Source organism: Beta vulgaris, chromosome 1 (assembly GCF_026745355.1).
Source record: "Beta vulgaris subsp. vulgaris cultivar EL10 chromosome 1, EL10.2, whole genome shotgun sequence".
Lineage (NCBI taxonomy): Eukaryota > Viridiplantae > Streptophyta > Magnoliopsida > Caryophyllales > Amaranthaceae > Beta > Beta vulgaris.
Genome location: NC_079202.1, coordinates 6,853,771 through 6,872,511, shown reverse-complemented (window position 1 = coordinate 6,872,511; position 18,741 = coordinate 6,853,771). Strand labels below are relative to the sequence as shown.

Genomic DNA, 18,741 nt, shown 5'->3' with positions numbered 1-18,741 from the left:
ATTAACCGACTTATATGTTATATTAGGTATGAATTGGTTATCCAAACACAAAGCCGACATAAATTATCTTAACCATGAAATAACCCTTAGTAAACCAGACGGAAGTAAGGTATCTTTTCGAAGATAAAAACCAAACCCAAAATCGTCTCAACCTTAAAAGCCTTCAAACTTCTCATGACTGGTTGTCAGGGATACCTTTGCAACATGGTAGACCTAACGACCCCTGAACCTTCTTTGTCTGAAATTCCCATAGCTTGTGAATATCCTGACGTATTCCCAGAAGAGATACCTGGCATGCCCCCACAAAGAGAAATAGATTTTAGCATTGACTGATTCCAGGATCCGCTCCCATATCCAAGGCACCTTACAGAATGGCACCAGCAGAGTTGCAAGAATTAAAGAAGCAACTAGATGATTACTTGAGAAAGGGTATATTCGACCTAGCGTCTCACCTTGGGGGCACCGGTGTTATTCGTGAAAAAGAAAGATGGAAGCTTGCGATTATGCATTGATTATCGTGAGTTAAACAAGATCACCATCAAGAAATAAATATCCACTCCCCGATTGATGACCTTTTCGATCAGCTACGAGGTGCCAGCACTTTCTCGAAGATTGATTTGAGATCGGATACCACCAACTCCGAATCAACCCGAAGATATCTCGAAAACTGCCTTTCAGAACTCGATATGGTCAATACGAGTTCACAGTAATGCTCGGGCTGACCAATGCTCCTGCTGTTTTTATGGATTTGATGAACCGAGTTTTCAAACCCTACCTCGACAAGTTCGTAGTAGTGTTCATTGACGACATATTGGTGTTTTCAGAAGTTCGAGTGAACATGAAGAGCACTGAGAAAAGTATTGGAGGTATTAAGGGAGAACAAGTTATATGCAAAGTTGAAGAAATGTGAATTCTGGTTTAAAGAAGTTGCCTTCTTAGGGCACATTATTTCAGAGAACGGAATCTCTGTTGACCCACAAAAGATAAAGGCTATAATGGAATGGCCTAGACCCACTAATGTCACAGAAATCCAAAGTTTTATGGGTTTAGCTGGATCTATCGAAGATTTGTCCAGACTCTCCAAAATTGCTTTACCCATAACCCGATTAGTGAAGAAGTCTGTCAAATTTGAATGGAGCAATGAAAGTGAAGCAGCTTTTCAGGAGTTGAAGAAGCGTCTTACCTCCGCCCCTGTTCTCACCCTCCCATCTGATAAAGACGGCTTTGTGGTGTATAGTGATGCCTCCAAGCATGGATTAGGGTGTGTCTTAATGCAAAATGATAAAGTTATAGCCTATGCTTCCCGACAACTAAAACCACACGAACAAAACTACCCAACCCATGATCTTGAATTAGCAGCGTGGTGTTTGCTCTCAAAATATGGCGACACTATCTCTATGGTGTTCCATGAAAATCTTTACAGACCACAAAAGTTTCAAATATATTTTCACACAAAAAGAGCTAAACTTGAGACAACGTAGATGGCTAGAACTCCTCAAGGATTACGATCTCGACATTTGATATCACACTGGAAAGGATAATGTTGTGGCTATGCCTAAGCCGAAAACCCCGCTTAAACACCATCCTAACCCTACCCAAAGCTATCCAAAGGGATCTATGGAAGATGAAAGTTGAGATCATTCAAGGGAAAGAAAGCACGTTTGAATGCATTGGAGTTAAGGCCGACGTGTTGGAAGAAATAAAGGAGGCACAAGCGAAGATATGGAGTTAGAGAAAACAAAGGATGATGTGAAGAAAGGGAATCACCAGGATTTGTGATTCAAGAAGATGGTACTTTGAGATTCCAAGGAAGGCTATGTGTTCCCAATAATGAGTCGTAAAAAGAAAATTCTAGAAGAGGCCATAATAGTCCTTCTCGGTACACCGGAGGAAACAAGTTGTATAAAGATTTGAAGCAAACATTCTGGTGGAGTAATATGAAGCAAGAAGTTGCAGAATTTTTTCAAGTGCTTGACTTGTCAAAGAATAAAGATCGAGCATCAGAGGCCTGCAGGATTGCTACAACCATTAGATGTTCCCACTTGGAAATGGGATTCGATTTCAATGGATTTTATTATGGGATTACCACCATCATCTAGAAGCATGAATTCTATTTGGGTGATTGTAGATAGATTGACAAAGTCCGCTCATTTCTTGGCTATAAGGAATAATTGGAGTTTGGATAAGCTAGCGGAGTTGTATATGAACACGATTGTCAGACTACATGGAGTTCCGAGTTCAATTGTGTCTGATCGAGACTCCCGATTTCAGGCGAAATTTTGGAAAGAATTGCAAAAAGCTCTTGGCACCAGACTTGACTTTAGTACTGCTTTTCACCCGGCAACCGATGGTCAGCAGAACGAACAATTCAGACTCTCGAAGACATGTTGAGAGCATGTATGTTAGATTTCCAAGGAAGCTGGGAGAATATTTGCCACTGGTGGAATTTTCTTATAACAACAGCCATCAAGCTAGCATCGGGATGGCACCTTATGAAGCACTCTATGGACGACGGTGTAGAACACCCCTCTGTTGGAGTGATATAGACGAAGCTAGAATGATTGGGCCTTACTTGATACAAGAAACAACTGAAAAAGTGCGATTGATTCAAGCAAGGATCAAGGCTGCTCAGAGTCGACAAAAGAACTATGCAGATCGACGAAGGAGACCACTAGAATTCATGGTGGGCGATCATGTCTTTCTGAAAATCTCACCTACTAAAGGTGTCATGAGATTTGGACAGTCTGGAAAACTAAGTCCGAGGTATATCGGCCCATACGAGATTTTGGAGCGAGTCAACGAAGTGGCTTATCGTTTAGCGTTGCCAAAGATTTGGATAGGTTCACAATGTCTTTCATGTATCAATGCTGAGAAAGTACATACCAGATCCTAATCATGTAATTAGACACGAGCCCCTAGAGCTTAGAAATGATCTAACTTACGAAGAAGACCAATCGAAATTCTCGATCGAGAGAAAAGCAACTTAGGAATAAAGTAATCCCTATGGTAAAAGTCTTATGGGCTAACCATTCGTCGTCAGAAGCCACTTGGGAAGTAGAAGATCAGATGAAAATGAAATACCCCCACCTATTTGCTTAAATGATAATTTTATAAGGTTATTCATAATATGCATGTGAATATGTGACTTGGAAATTATGTGCTTGTATGTATATATGAGTTAATGAAAATATGATTATTGGCTATCATTACTAAGTTTCGAGGACGAAACTTTTTCTAAGGGGGAGAGGATGTAATATCCCGAAAATTTAAACTCGCCTAAATTAAATAATAATAATTAGTGGTTAAAATTTTCCTTTAATCATAAGTTATTATTGAAATTTTGTTACTCTATAACCACATAATGATAATTAAATCGTTAAAGTTACAAATAATAATAAAGTTATGTTAGATTAAACATTAACAATAAATTAGAGTAAGGAAACAAAGTAGTTAACAAATTAGATACACTACTAATCCAATAATATTGGAACAACTTTGTTAGTATTTGAAATTAAAAAAAAGGGAAAAAAGAAAAAGAAAAAAAAAAAGAAAAAGAAAAAAAAGAAAAGAAAAGAAAACAGTAGAAATTGTTTTCATCAACATTCAACCCATTTTTCATTTTTCCTTCCCAAACAACCCGACAATGGATTTTGACCCATGACAGAATTTTTTTCACATAAACAAACTCAATTGCAATTAGAAACTTCAATTCAATTCAAATCCACCTGAAAATCTGATTTTTATACCAAACCCACCCATGAACTCTAACTCTAAAATGGATTATCCTTGCTCAATCAAATCATATTCATAGAAAATTCATTTCTCAACCAAAATCACCCAATAACCCATTTTTGGTAATTCAATTCCATCAATTCATTTGGGCAGAAATTGAAACTCAACTATGGCTATAAATAGCCATGTTCATCTCCTCAAACCATTCACTCAAACCACTTGAGTCTTCGCCGGAAACCCACTAAACCTCGCCGGAAAAAGCCACCCAAAAACTCCCCAAAGCTTCTGTTTTTTTTTTCTCCTCTGTTTCGGGTCAGCCACCGCAGCCCCACCGCGGCGCCGCCGCATTCCTGCGCCTCCTGTGCGCCACCACCACACCTAACCACGTCGCCTTTTCCTCCTCTCCCTGTACCTTCGCTCGCCTTCTTTTCTCTCTCTCGCCCCATCTCTCTCTCGTGTTTTCTCTCTCTCTCGTGCGCCGACGAACTCACGCACAACGCCGAAATCTTGCTCCGACGAACCGCCGAATCCCGCGCCCCAGCCACGCTGCCGTGCCGCTGCTGCCGGAGCTCCAGTGCACCGCTCCACTCCCTTTTTTTTTCCCCTGTTCTTGGTCTGCTCACTAAGGAGAGGTATGAAGAAACCTCTTCATGTTTTCTGTTTTAAAACTTTGGTTTCTTTTGTAGTTTGAGCCCAAGTGTAATTCATTAATATGGGCCTAAGGTGTGGTTTTAGTTTTAATTAAACCAATTAATAAAATTCATATACTTAGTTTGTTAAGTTTAATAGATATTTCATAATTGAGTTGATGAATTGTTCTATAAACTAAATAAATATAGTTGTGTAACACTCGTTGTCAAATTATTCTGGTAATCTAGAAATAATAAATGAATATTAGTAATTTATGATTAGTTGGGCTACGATAACTTTAATTATTATAAATTGTTAAGCTAATTTACTTATTAAATTGAATAAGATACCTAGTAGTATAAACAAATGATGAGTTTAATTATAATTCTATTAACTGAAGTAACGTAAGCTTAAATAATAAATATATGTAGCGACAACAACAATCTTCGATAATAAAAAGGATTAATAATAGCTAAAGGACAATTGTTAAAATAAATCAAATATTTATATTTTGTCGTCATTTCATGGTTAGATTAAACGGAAAGGATATTACAGCCTCCCCCGGCTTTCAAGTTATTACGCAGGAACCGAGGTAACATCTATTGCTAACACCCACGATCCCCTTCGAAATGTGTTTAGAAATGATGTTTAATTATTATATGTTAAGATTTTCGTGTGATTTTTATATGGATTGTGGGATTAAATTGTTTTCGAATGAGTTTCGTAAATGATGATCTTATGAGTTATTGATGCTCAAGTATGATTCATGAAAGATCTATGGCTTATGCCGATGAATGCTAAACGAACGAAACATGATAAATAAAAGTGAAAGAGGTTCTGGCAGTATAATGTTACGCTTATCTACTTTATGGTCGTGCACGTACCTTCGCACCCGCCGTACACCCGAAAAGGGAGCTGGGCTCCTTGAGGGGTACCGCATGCTATTTTGGTGCGAGCGGTGTATCCAAAAAGGGAGCGGGGCTCCTTGAGGATCATCGCATGGTGGTGTATCCAAAAAGGGAGCTGGGCTCCTTGAGGATCATCACATGGTGGTGTACCCAAAAAGGGAGCTGGGCTCCTTGAGGGTCATCACATGTCTATACTCGCCAGTTACCAAGCTAAAAGATGAAAAGATAATGGGAACTTATGAAGTATCAGATGCTATTTATAATTGTTTACTTTGCTATTATTTCATTACGAATTTGAAATATGTTTTACTATATTCTCTTCTCCCTGTTTGCAAATAAAATGAATTGAAATGAATTTACGTTGTTAGGGTAGTATGTTACTGAGCTTCGGCTCACGATGTTGCTTTTGGTTTTAGGTACTATGAAGATGACGGGATGGCGTAGAAGTGAGGATGGCCAACTACTTTACATTATGAAAACTATATTGGTTATGTAATCTAAATCTATGATCACTAGAACACGAACTTAGTTTAACTATAACTACGTAATCATCTATGCTTATATTTATATTAATATATTAAGATGCTTATTTTAATGATCATAATATGTTTAGCGTCATGAACGAATGTTTGCCTTGTATTTTCTCGAACGGAAAATACGGCAGTAGCGCACCGACCATCTAAGTTCCGCTGCCAATAATTGATTAATTAACTTAAAAATGATGTTTAGAGGTCGGGGCGTTACAATATTGATGCGGTTTCATTAAACACCCGCAGCAATATACTCTTATTTTCTTATAAAACAAGACCCGCGACCCATTAGGGTTTTTCTCGAGACTTCCTACACACCCAGCCGTTTTAATTCCTCTTCTTTCACTCTCCTCTTCCTCAAGCTCGACTCGTCCTTCCTCTTCCTCACTCTTCTTTCCTCTCTCATCCTTCCTTTCACCGGCCGTTCGTCGATCTCTCCTCTTCCTTACGCTCGACTCGTTGTTCGTCGACTCTGATGCTACTTCGTCGGCCGTTCGTCGCTCGACTCGCTCCACTCCTCGTTCGCACCCCCCTCTCTCTCCTCAACGTCATCAGCAACAACAACAACAACAACAACGTCGTCGGCCGTCCGGCACCAGCCTCGCTTGCAACAACACGTTCGACTGCTTTCTTTTGACAGTTGGAGTTTTAACATTTGTTTTCCTCAGATTTAAGATGGGTGTTGACAGTGGTGATATTTGTATTTTTTTTTCGATTTTTAGATGTTTATTTTGTATTTGTAATATATTTTCTGTTTTTTTTTTGTTTTGCTTATTTTTATTTTTGATTTATTAGTGTCACTTGATTTTTATCTATATTTTAATTTTCTCATTGATATCTTGGTTTAATTTTCTCATTGATGCTACTGTTTCTTAGATATATCATTGTATTTTCTTAATTTTATAGTTTCTTATGTTTTTAGTTTTTAATTTGTTTTTGTCTGTTATATTTCAGTTTTGATTTTGTATTGGGTGTTTTTAACAGTGAATTTTTGTAGTTATAAACATATTATAATGGTACTAAAACTACAAAAAAATTTATGCTCGAGAAATTTTTTTAAAAAAATGTTTTTACTACCCAGCGTCCATTGCTGCGGTTTCAGGAAGAAATCGCAGCAATATGCCTATTTTTTTATTATTAAATACATCATATTACTGCGGTTTCCCTAGAAAATCGCAGCAATATGCCGTATTATTATGATGTAAAATATTAATATTGTTGCGGTTTTTCCCATGAACCGCAGCAATATGTTCAAATATTGCTGCGGTTTTTAACCGCATCAATATAATAATTAACTCTTGCTGCCCCCTTAATTGCTGCGCGCCCAAAATCGTAGCAATAGGCCACTTTTTGACCGTAGCAATAAGCATTTATTTTACTAGTGAATACAATTGCCCAATCTATCCCTATTTATGTGATGAGTGTGTTTAACTTACCTTGCTCTCTCTGTGATGAATTACACTCCCTTGTTGCTCAATTGATAAGGTTAAAAGAGTGGTGAAAGAAAGGTCCATTGGGTAAGTAGCTTGGAAGAAGTTGTATCTACCTATCTAAAATGGAAGGGGAGTTGGGTTTTAGAGACTTCAAACTTTTTAATTAGGCTCTCCTAGGCAAGCAAGCGTGGAGATTGTTGAGTAGGGATGATAATCTAGTCCAGATCATCCGACCCTAGTCCGCCCCGATCCGAGGCAAAAAATTCGGGTCGACCGAGAAAAAAATAATCTGCATCTGACTCCGAGTAGGAATAGGGTCAGAGTCAGATCTCATAAAACATCTGACACCTTCGACCCGACTCCGACTGATGTCCGACTCCGACATCCGACTCCAACTTTGAAGCAATTAGTCTTTTTTTATTATTATTAATGTATAATGTATGTATACTCTCATTTTGATTTTTACTTTAAGGCAATTGGTCTTAGTTTATATTCAAAGGCGTTTCTATTAAAGGAAAGATGCGTAGGTGGAGGTGCCACATGACATGACAGTACTCTCCAATGTAGTATGTATGTGTCACGTGACATAACTTTATGTTTTATGTACCTTTCTTTTTAATCATGTATTTGCCTATTTGATTTTATGTGCTTAGTTAAATTAAATTATTGTCATATGAATATATGATTGTTACCACTTACTCCCTCCGTTTCCTAAAGATCTTCCCTTTTTCCGTTTAAGTGTGTTTCCAAAAGATCTTCCCTCTTCTACTTTATTCCTTATTTGAATTTTTTCCCCTTTTTACCCTCTCACGTCCCTATCACATAGTCCACCATTACAATATTAATCAACTAGCCTTATATGCACGCGATGCGTGCGTCAATTTAAAATAGAGTCTTATATTCACTTAAAATGCAAAATTGCAATGGAAAACGATTCTTATATTGTTTATTTTCTTTTGTAATTTTTATATTCCATTAGATCATTAAGGGTAATTTAGTATTTTTAAACGGGGACACCATCTTCCTCCCCCTCCCTTATAATATATATATATATATATATATATATATATATATATATGGTTGGGTTGTAGTGAGAACCCTCTTATTGTAAGAACCGTGAGAACCACTAAAAATGAGCAAAAACTTTCTAAAATGAGCAAAAAAAAAAGTAACAAATGAGCATAAATATAAAATGAGTTGAAAACATTAAGTTATCAAAAACGTAAAATGAACACACACACACACACACACACACACACACACACACACACACACACACACACACACACACACACACACCACACACACAACACACACACACACACACACACACACACACACACACACACACACACTAGTGGAAAAATGAAGAAGGGCTGCGTTTTTAGGTAAAAGCGCAGCCCTTCTAAGCTAGAAGGGCTGTGCTTTTACCTAAAAAGCGCAGCCCTTCCTACCAAAAAAAAATAAAAAAAAGTTTTTTTTTGACATTTTTTTACTCATATTCTCATATTTTCTGAAATTATACAGAAGAGAAACAAAACGAAAATGAAAATACTCAAAACAAAAAAAAGAACGAAATGAAAATGAAAAAAAGGAACAAAAACTAATATACAGAAGAGAAGAAATTATAGATCAAAACAAAGAGAAGTATACAAGAGCATCAATGAAAACAAAGATGAAAATACAAGAACATTAAACAAAAGGAAGATGAAAATACAAGATCAATCAAAACAAAGAGAAGTATACAAGAACATTAATCAAAACAAAGAGAAGTATACAAGAACATTAATCAAAACAAAGATTAAGAAATTATAGATCTGAAAATACAAGAACTACGTCCAAACATTAACCTAATAATGTTTAAATACATAAAAACAAAACCCTAATACATAATTAAGGAAAAAAAAATTCGGAAATACTTAAAATGCCTATTTGGAGCCTTAAACGAACTCGGATGGCTTAAAAAGCCTAAACGTCACGGCGTAGCGGTGTGTTTGACTCGTTGGCCCGTTCCACTTCCGAAAAGGTATCACAATAGGCAATCGGACTCCGTCGGCATGATTCGTGCAAATCATTTCAGGCTTTTTGTAGCAACTGTTCTGGGAGTTTTTGAGAGAGAAGAGAGGATGAGAGAGAAGGAGGAAAGGGAGGAGGGTCGTGAGAGAGGAGAGAGAAGGAGGAAAATGGATGAGGGACATGAGAGAGGAGAGAGAAGGAGGGATAATATATTTGAAGCCCGCTCAATATTTGAAAGCTCGCGATTTTTTTATTTCAAATTTTTTTAAGAAGGGCTGCGCATTTCTTCAAAAGTGCAGCCCTACTTAGTCAGAAGGGCTGCGCTTTTTATAAAAGTGCAGCCCTTTACTTAGTAGGGCTGCGCTTGTAGAAAAAGCGCAACCCTTCCTCCGCAACCCTTCCTTTTTTTCCCCTAGTGATATTTATAGTAATACTCAATAATCTAATGCTAATATTAGTGTACTTCCACTCTTATTTTTTAAAAATTCTCTCAAATTTTTTATAACCTCCCTTATCAAATCATTACACCATTAAGTTGCATCGGTTATGTTCTTACAGATTACCTTAATTGCAAAAATACGATCATTTTATAGTCTTGATAAATGACTATATATATGTACTCTATCAAAATTGAGGGTTATACAAATAAATAATTTATGTTATAACAATTTACTATGTAAATTATTTAAAAAGAATTGAAAGATTATTTACTCAACACACATATAGCTCTTTTTTTCAAACAAATGTCATGCTGCCACATGTATTCTCACATTCTGCATACAATCAAATGAGACATTAAACAATAAAAATGTTTGTTTTAAAACTCAAACTCTTAACCTCTCGTTTGATATGTTAAAGCACTAACCAATTACACTACAATACTCAATTTGTTATTTTTGAGGGAAAAATTATATAAAGACAAAATAATATATTTTTATTTTTGAAAAACTTTAAATACACATTGATAGATAATCCGGAATGTATTACTCGACACCAACTAGTTATTGTCCAAAAATGAAAAAAGACAATAACCCATTCGAGACTCGGGAGAGCAAAGTTACAAATGGCTTTTCTTAGGTGAGCTAGGCTTGACCCTGCAGCAGAAGGCCCACGTTTTTTTATCTGATTCATGCAAAGAATCAAAACATGATCGTAACATCTACCAATTGCTGTCTTTTGTTTTATTTTTTCTGAAAGCAATTGCTGTCTTCATCAAAGAAAGTCGGCATATCAATTATCAATAGATTATCAATATTACGGATCCTAGGCCTCTTTTCTTTTTTCTTGTTAGTGGAATTTGAATTTTTTTCGAAACAGAAACTCGATTTTCTTCGGTATAAGAGTCAAAATTTGAACATTATATATGAAGTATAATTGTTTTCATTTGCAAAATTTGATTGGTTTAGTTTCTGTCACTTAAGTCTCTCACCATTATTTTTGTCTTTTTTTAACTTTTCAAAGTTAAATTCTATGAACAAAATAGAAATTTTATTGAATTTATTTATGATTTTTAATATTATAATTTTTTTGTTTATTTTTGAATTAAGTACAACTTCTAAATTCTAAACACTATAAAAAAAGTAAACAATTTTTTTCCTTGTCTAGCTTCTAAATACCGATTTCACTACAAATACACCCTATTTTTATCGTGACCCACCATTAATTGTGAATGGTTCTTGATAATAGTGATTTATAAGTAACTTTTTGTAAATGTTTTTGTATGTATTGACGTTCTAGGTTATTAGTTTTAGTTTGTATGTTAATTTTAAGTTTTAATAAAGTTTTCCGATTCTTTGAGTGATTTGCGTGATTTTTATAACGTGATTTTCTCAGTTGTATGAGTGATTTGTAAAGTTTCTTCTTTTAATTGATTTGTGAGTAAGTGTTGTAAATTAATTTTTGGTAGTTTTCTTTGAGTACCAATTTTGATTTTGACATTCCTTTTGTAATTTAGAAAGGGAGGGAGGACAAAAATAGGCATTTCAAAAGAGGACACCATTGCTCCCCCCCTTCCTTTATATAATAGAGATATGGGTAAAAACTATGTGATGCTTCCGCGGTTGCGCCAGGCTATCAGCCTATCAGTGGAGGTGCCGCAAAATTGGTGGATTTGGATTAAAATCCGTTTTGAGTGAATTGAATTGATTTGACATCAGGAAAAACTTAGTTTATTAAATAGATAGTTTATCCACTACTAATAAAATTTAATTTATGATGGAATGCAACTTAAGACTAACAATTATTTGTTTATAAAGTTTATTAGGAGCGCGTAATTAGCCCACTAAATAGATGTAGTTAATTATTAGTGTAACTTGAAATTGTTAGAAAAAAAGTTTAACTATTTACATTTTGATTTTTGGTTCTTGTGATCGTTAAAAAGGGACAAGGTAAAGAATAGGTACTTAAGCAATTAAGCTTATAAGATTAATATATTTTTTAATTCTCCTATGTCAAATAACTCACACGTGCACGATGAGGGGTTCAATGCTCCTCTCGAGCCTAAACAGCTTAAATAAGGCACTCATCTAAACCAATAGCTTTTTGTTATTAGTTGTAAGAATAGTAGAGACAAGAAGCGAAAAGCCCACTAGTATAGCCCATTTGACATTTTATCCTCAAATTTTTGATTGTGACAAGAGTTTTGATCGGCTTAAATTACAAAGTAGATATTCGATTTAGACAAACATAATAATATATAATCACACAGTCACACTTGTTCTCAACAATCTCCTCCCAAGTGTGAATTCATTATATATATCCTCTTATCAAAAGTAAGATATAGTTTAATTTATTCTCAAATAATTTTGCATGGTCTTTTAAAAAGAAACGAATATATTATATTCTTTTAGATTACGAGGAACGAGGTTAACAATAATTCTATAAGTTCCATTCAATTTACATTAAACAAGTGTATTTCATAACACAATTAAAACATAAATTACCGGTGTATACATTAAAATTTTCCCTCCTAAACTTATAGTCATAGAAGAGGCAACTTCTAGCAATAGATTTAATAGTCACCAAATGTCCTTTTTGATATATATAAATAATACATAAAATTCATTTATAGTGCAACACACCATATTCACGAGAAGTCGAGGACACATTAGTCAGTAGTCAGTACAAATTCAGCCGTCCTCAACTTCATCAAGTCACATACATATCATATGCTTGTCAAACAATACACAAAATTCCATTGTAGTGGAGGGAAATTCCCATCATTATTCATAGTGACGGGTTGAAGAATGTAACTTGCCACTCATATCATTCCACAAAAAATTAAAAATATTATAGAAAAGGCAAGCATATTACTTCAGCAAGCTTGGCAACATGCTATATCATCAAATATGGCATTAATCAAATTACATCAGCTGATGCAAATAGATCAGTACAGCATTGAGCATAGTGATTAGTGGGACAGGACATTACCAGGATAAGAGTTTACATATATGATTAATTATGCTTTGCTAGTGCCTTCACACTATGAAACATGGATAAGAGATTACATATTGTTATGATTAGTTAGGCTAGTTAATTTGCAACTGGTGCCTTTACAAATTCTAGTGTAATATTATAGCAAAAATGTGAGAGATAAAAAAAAAATAAACATAATCAAGAATAATATATTTTACATGATTAATTAATTTTGCGTTAGCTTTGTTTATAGACAGATGAGAGAAGGGTCACTTGAATGAGTAGATTCAAAGCGGCCCAATTCAAATAAAATTTAAAATAAAATGTAATTTTAGAGCATGTTCAGCGTGACATATATTTGCGGCATTTTCATTATTACTTATGACGAATCCAGGAATTTACGAATTGTGGGTAACTATCTAATACTGATTATGTAATTGTCCAACCCATGATTTTTTTTTTTTATAAAAAACTACTTCAAATAAAATAACTTTTTTGACTAATCATAGTTCATATTCCAATAAAACTAGCTAGTGTTTAGGCTCGGGCGATACCTTGGGATTTTTCTGTGTTACAATTTAATAGTACTTAAATAAGTCATCTTATACTCATTTAAAAGAGTCATCTCATTCATTATAATGGATTTCAAAAGTTTTCCATTCATATACCATCATTAATTTTGATTAAATAAGGAATTATAATATGGTGGAGTGATGGTTGGATCTCTTTCTATTATGCTTGAGGTTGTGGGTTCAAATCTTCACATTAAAAATGCTTTTTTTTTTTTACTATATGAAAAGGACGTGGATAGAATGTTATTGAATGATGGATGGTGACACGGGGCATATATACATTTTTAGGAATATTTTTTAATATATTAGTATAGATAGTACCTAAAAAATGTTACAGTTGTTTCTCAACGAGTTTTCATATTTTGATACCCATTTACAATATCATCAATGTTAACCTTTAAACACAAATATCTTGCTTGATAATAATCAAGCAATCATTTAACAATTAATCTCCCATGCTATTACACAATTTATCTTTTACTTGTGTCATGCCGGAAAATGCTCTTTCTATAGTTGTCGTTGCAACGGAAAGAAGCAATACATACTTCAAAAGCAAGCAAACCTGATATTGACTTTTAGATTTCCCCTCTCAACCAATTTCATAGAAAGCTCATTAATTTTCAAATTCCAAAATCTTTCATCCTCTCTAACAGAGACTATGAAATTCTCAAGTGAAAATTTAAAAAACGTCAATTCACTGCTTGAAAAATCATTCAGATAGAATTTGGCAAGTTCAATCAATTTTCTCTTGTCAAAGGAAGAAAACCAGTTACCATGATTAAAGCAAGACATACATTGAAGTAGTTGCTTAGTTATCTCTGGAGATCGAATTTCAAGTTCTTGTAATTGCAGATCAATGACGCTTAGAAAAACTTCAACTCGAAAATGATGAAGATCATTTGTCACTTGTAGAGTCTCACCTCTAAACATCCTCTTCCAGGGACAAGATATCTCTCCTCCATACTTGGAACCTCAATTTCATATATCTCCATAAAATAGGTCACTTTCTCCATATGTGAATCCAACCCTTCATCTCTCGACTTTTGCAAATTAGACTTGGTTATATCAACCATCGCCATTGCATTTACAATATCTTGATCATGTTTTTGAAATGTCTCATTTAACTCATTTGTAATTCCAAATATACAGACCATCAATTGTCCCACAAACACAAAATCAAATGGCATCAACAAATGTGTAATAGATTGTACTTTATTTGATCAATTGTATCGAAAACACTTCCAAATTTATGAAGAATTACAGGATATAAATCGAGAACATTCAAGAATATTTTGAAGTGAGATCCCCAACGAGTGTGACAAAGTCTACCTAAGCCGCATTCTTAATTAAAGTCTGTCCTGTTTCAAGTTCACCCAATGATACTGCTTCTACAACTCGTTGTGCTTGTTTATCTAGAAGAAATTCTCTCCTCTTTGGTGAACCTCCCACAAATTTAAGAGAGGTTCAAGCACATCAACAAAAAGCTAAACATAATTTGAATTCTTCTTAGCAATGGCAACTTGTGTCAACTAAAATTGATGTGCAAAGCAGTGTCACTACTACATTAAAAGGCAAAGGCAACACACAAAAATCGTTGCGATAGGCCCAAAAGTCGTTGCAGTAGACCTATTGCAACGGTTTTGAACCGTTGCATTTGAAGGCGTTGCAATAGGCCTAGTGCAACGACTTTTGGGACCTATTGCAACGGCTACCACAAAGCCGTTGCAATAGATGTAAAGAGTCGTTGCATCACCTATAAGGTCTATTGCAACGCCTCTGTATCTATTGCAACACCATCTGATAGCTATTGCAACGACCGTAATATTCATATTGTGTCCCATTTTGGCTTCTATAGCAACGCCTCTGTATACATTGCAACACTATCATATAACTATTGCAACGCCTTTATGACAGAATTTTTTTTTTTCATTTTTTGTGGGGATATTGCAACGATATTACTATAACCTACCGAAAAATATTACAGCCTGGATATAAATTAGTAACGATGCAACAAATGCAAAAATACTCTTGAAATGCCAAAAATAATTGTCATATCCGTATTATAATTTCCAAAACTAATTAAATTAAGAGTATACATGACAAATCCTAATTAACGAAAATTAATGTACTTAATCAAACCCAACTAATAAATATTTGTTTTAGTACCACAAATACTTCTAATAAGTACAAATAGATCATTTTCCTTCTAACCACCAAGTACCGCATCACTATAATATAGCTAACTAAATCTGGCCCGTAGTATGTATAGTGAGACGTCTACGTTTGATCTCCTCCAGTTGGTTCATCATTCACCTAAAAATTCAAACATTGTAATAGTTAGTAAACGTACACCATCAACAACATAGAAAAAAAGAGAGAAAATTACAGTACTCCTATTATGTCCTAATCTAGCATGAAGAGTATCTAAAGATAATTTATGTGAGGTATTGACTGCAATAGAGATAAGATAAGAATGAATGAATTGAATGGAAGGACCAGCCATGAAGACATTCAAAAAATACACACCTCCAACCTTATTACCAAAAGCAAGTTTCTTGTTGACAGATAGGATAAGAGAGTGACCTTAACTCAAAAAAGAAATGATAATTACATATTCCTTTGGACACCACAAAAGTTAGATGGGAAGTCGAATATAGAAGTAAGAAACTACAAAGCTGCGCTAATCATATTAATTTAGCTAAGGCGTATGAGCATAATTAAGCACCAAAACATGTTTAAGATAACTTACTATAGACATTCATTAACTAGTCATATATAGACAAGTTGGTGCATCAATATTTAACACACGCAAACATACAAAAGAAACAAAAAGTAATCTCTTTAGCTGATTCGGACCAGCTCATTTGCTTCATATAAGGTATGCATTAGGGAGAAAGAGTCCAGGAAAAAACCACAAAATGTCAAGAAAAGGGGGGATAAAACTCAACATCAGTGCCATCTCCATAAATAACATTCTCACCCCATCACAACCCCCGCCAAACTAAAAATCAGGAAAAAAGAATCAGAAAATAGAAGAAATGAATAGAAAGCCGAAATGCAAACAAGCAAAAGCCATCATTAGAGAACATAGCTGCAGCAGCAATCAGCACCTAGTGATGACAAAAATGATCCATTCCACTATCCTGAAATTCCCCAATACTTGCAGCTTACATCATCAAAATTTTCACCTTCAACTAATAGAATTATAGTTCACTCAAGATCTGCATCCAGGATCCATCTAAAGCAGAGCACTATCTTGGATAACAATTTTCAAGTCATGGACACGAAGCTACATATGAATGTGGGCTACACTAGTATAAGAGTTTATGGATGAATAATGATATCAATCTGACACTGCAATGAACTACAACCCAGTACCCACATACAGAAAGTTCTTTCCCAATGAGCTCTCACACAACAAACATATTTCCAGAAATTTGTTTATAGATAAAATCCAATCAGACTATGTGAGCACAGAAAAAGAACGAACCCTGAACGCCTTCCATATACACCACAACATATTAATAAAGGAAAGTGAAAAGCATTTCAGAAAGAGATTGTATGATATCCTTGAGTCTTGTCTACTTGGGCTCGTTTATAGGTATAGAAGATTACGCCTATAGAAACTTCAACAGCTAGGCTAACATGCAACAGTTACTAAATCAGGGTCAAGTGCATTCAGTAAGTGACAAGCAAAGTCTAAACTCTCCAAATTCAAGCTATTCACATTAAGATGTACTTCCTCAATAGGACAGGTCGGCTGCATGATAACGGAACACTACTAACAAGATGAAAGCAAACCATATTCTTGAAATTATACTCTTCACAACCTAAAGTGGTCAACAATCTAACATAAGCTAGGAAGAGCAAAGGAAACAACTCACTTGTGGTCGTTGCCGTTGATGATACAGGTATTGCATCAGACGACGCGCACATACACCTCCAGTGTCATAAGGATTCTTCATGGCAGCAATTTGTTGTTGTTGAAGATGCTGTCTCAACTGTTGTTGTTGGTGCTGTTGCTGTAACTGAACAAGCTGCATTGGTGGCATTGCCTGCAACATTTGTTGCTGTTGTCGTAGTCTTCGCTGCTGAAGGATAACCTACAACTGTGGGTTATGGCTTTGCAACTGCATTGGATCCTGCCTCTGCAGCAACTGATGAAAAACCTGCTGCTGCAAGATATCTTCTTGCTTCACATCCAGCCGTGGTTTCTTCTGCAGATGGGATAAATTAGCAGGGTCATGGATGAATGAGTTGGGAATCCTTAAGCCCATTGAAAGCGGGAGTTGGTCTGTTTGAGATCCTTGCAATGATGAAGGACCAGATGCCCCTTGAGGATACTGCTGTTGACTCTGAATAGCTTGCTGAGAATTAGGGTCATGATGAGAACCCTGCTGCACCGCTGTTGGTCCATCTATCACAGAGGAACCAGAAACACTAATATTATTGGATGAAAATGACATTGGTGATGCTGGCAATCGTAAGTAGGATTCTGTGTTGATGTTGGCACTTCTTTGCAACTGGGGACCTCCTGAGTTTGCAGCAGTGACCAAAGAACTAGCTCCAACACTTGGCCCTGAATTTGTCACACTATTCAAAACTGTCTGATTCACGTGACCAGAATCTGGGCCTAGGTTCGAGCGCCCTGTTCCAGAAATTGAATTGGCAGAGTTCCCAAAAGACGAACTCAAGTGAGAGTTAATTACATTCTGAGACTATCCATCTCCTTGGAAAAAAAATACCAGAACTTGCTGAAGATTGAGACAGTCCTCCAGCCACCCGAGAAGGTGCCATGAGCAGCACCGACCCTTGATGGCTGGAATCCAAATAGCTCTCCAAAGCCACGCCTGACTTCCCCTATTTTCACCAAAAAATATACCCAATAAGTAGAGCTACACACAGAAACCCATAATAGAGTCCTCATAGAATACCTCGCAAACACAATAGTGGAACAGATAATGTAATCAAAACCCAACACTATAACAAACTACCCAATCCAAAATTATCAAGGAATTGATGGTTATGGAATAAAGGAAAACAAAATTATCAAAAAAAAAATCCACAATTTTTTTTTAACTTGAATGAAATATTTTCATTTCCATTATTACAAAAAAATAGAGCTGCTGCTAATACACATAATAGAGGACAAATTCAAGTAGGAAAGTCTGGAATATAGCTTGAATTATTCACTTACAATGGTTTACAGATTCATGAGCTTCTTCTACCTTCTAACTTCAAGTTTCTCTCTCTTAGAGCTTTCCACAAACACTTGGTGTGCCTATCAAAACCCACTTTAGATACAAAAAATTATGAATTGCACATAGAACACAATGAAATTATATTAGAAATTTTCATTCACAGGCTGAAAAATCTATTAAATGTTCACAAGCATTCCAAAACAACATATGCATTCGTCAATAATCTGCACCCTAATCTCATTTCCAAAAACTAGAATTTTCAGAAAATTAAAATCGCAATCCCTAATTAGAGAACAAAATAATAA

At 35.4% G+C, this 18,741-nt stretch overlaps 1 long non-coding RNA gene across 1 annotated transcript; it reads right to left on the bottom strand.

Annotated features, from left to right (window-relative positions):
* Positions 1-15,248: 15,248 nt before the first annotated feature.
* Positions 15,249-18,741, bottom strand: LOC130592068 (uncharacterized). Its single transcript, XR_008970228.1, has 2 exons — positions 18,433-18,741; positions 15,249-15,548 (listed from the first exon to the last, which is right to left on the bottom strand). It is a non-coding gene; the product is annotated as an uncharacterized LOC130592068 (long non-coding RNA).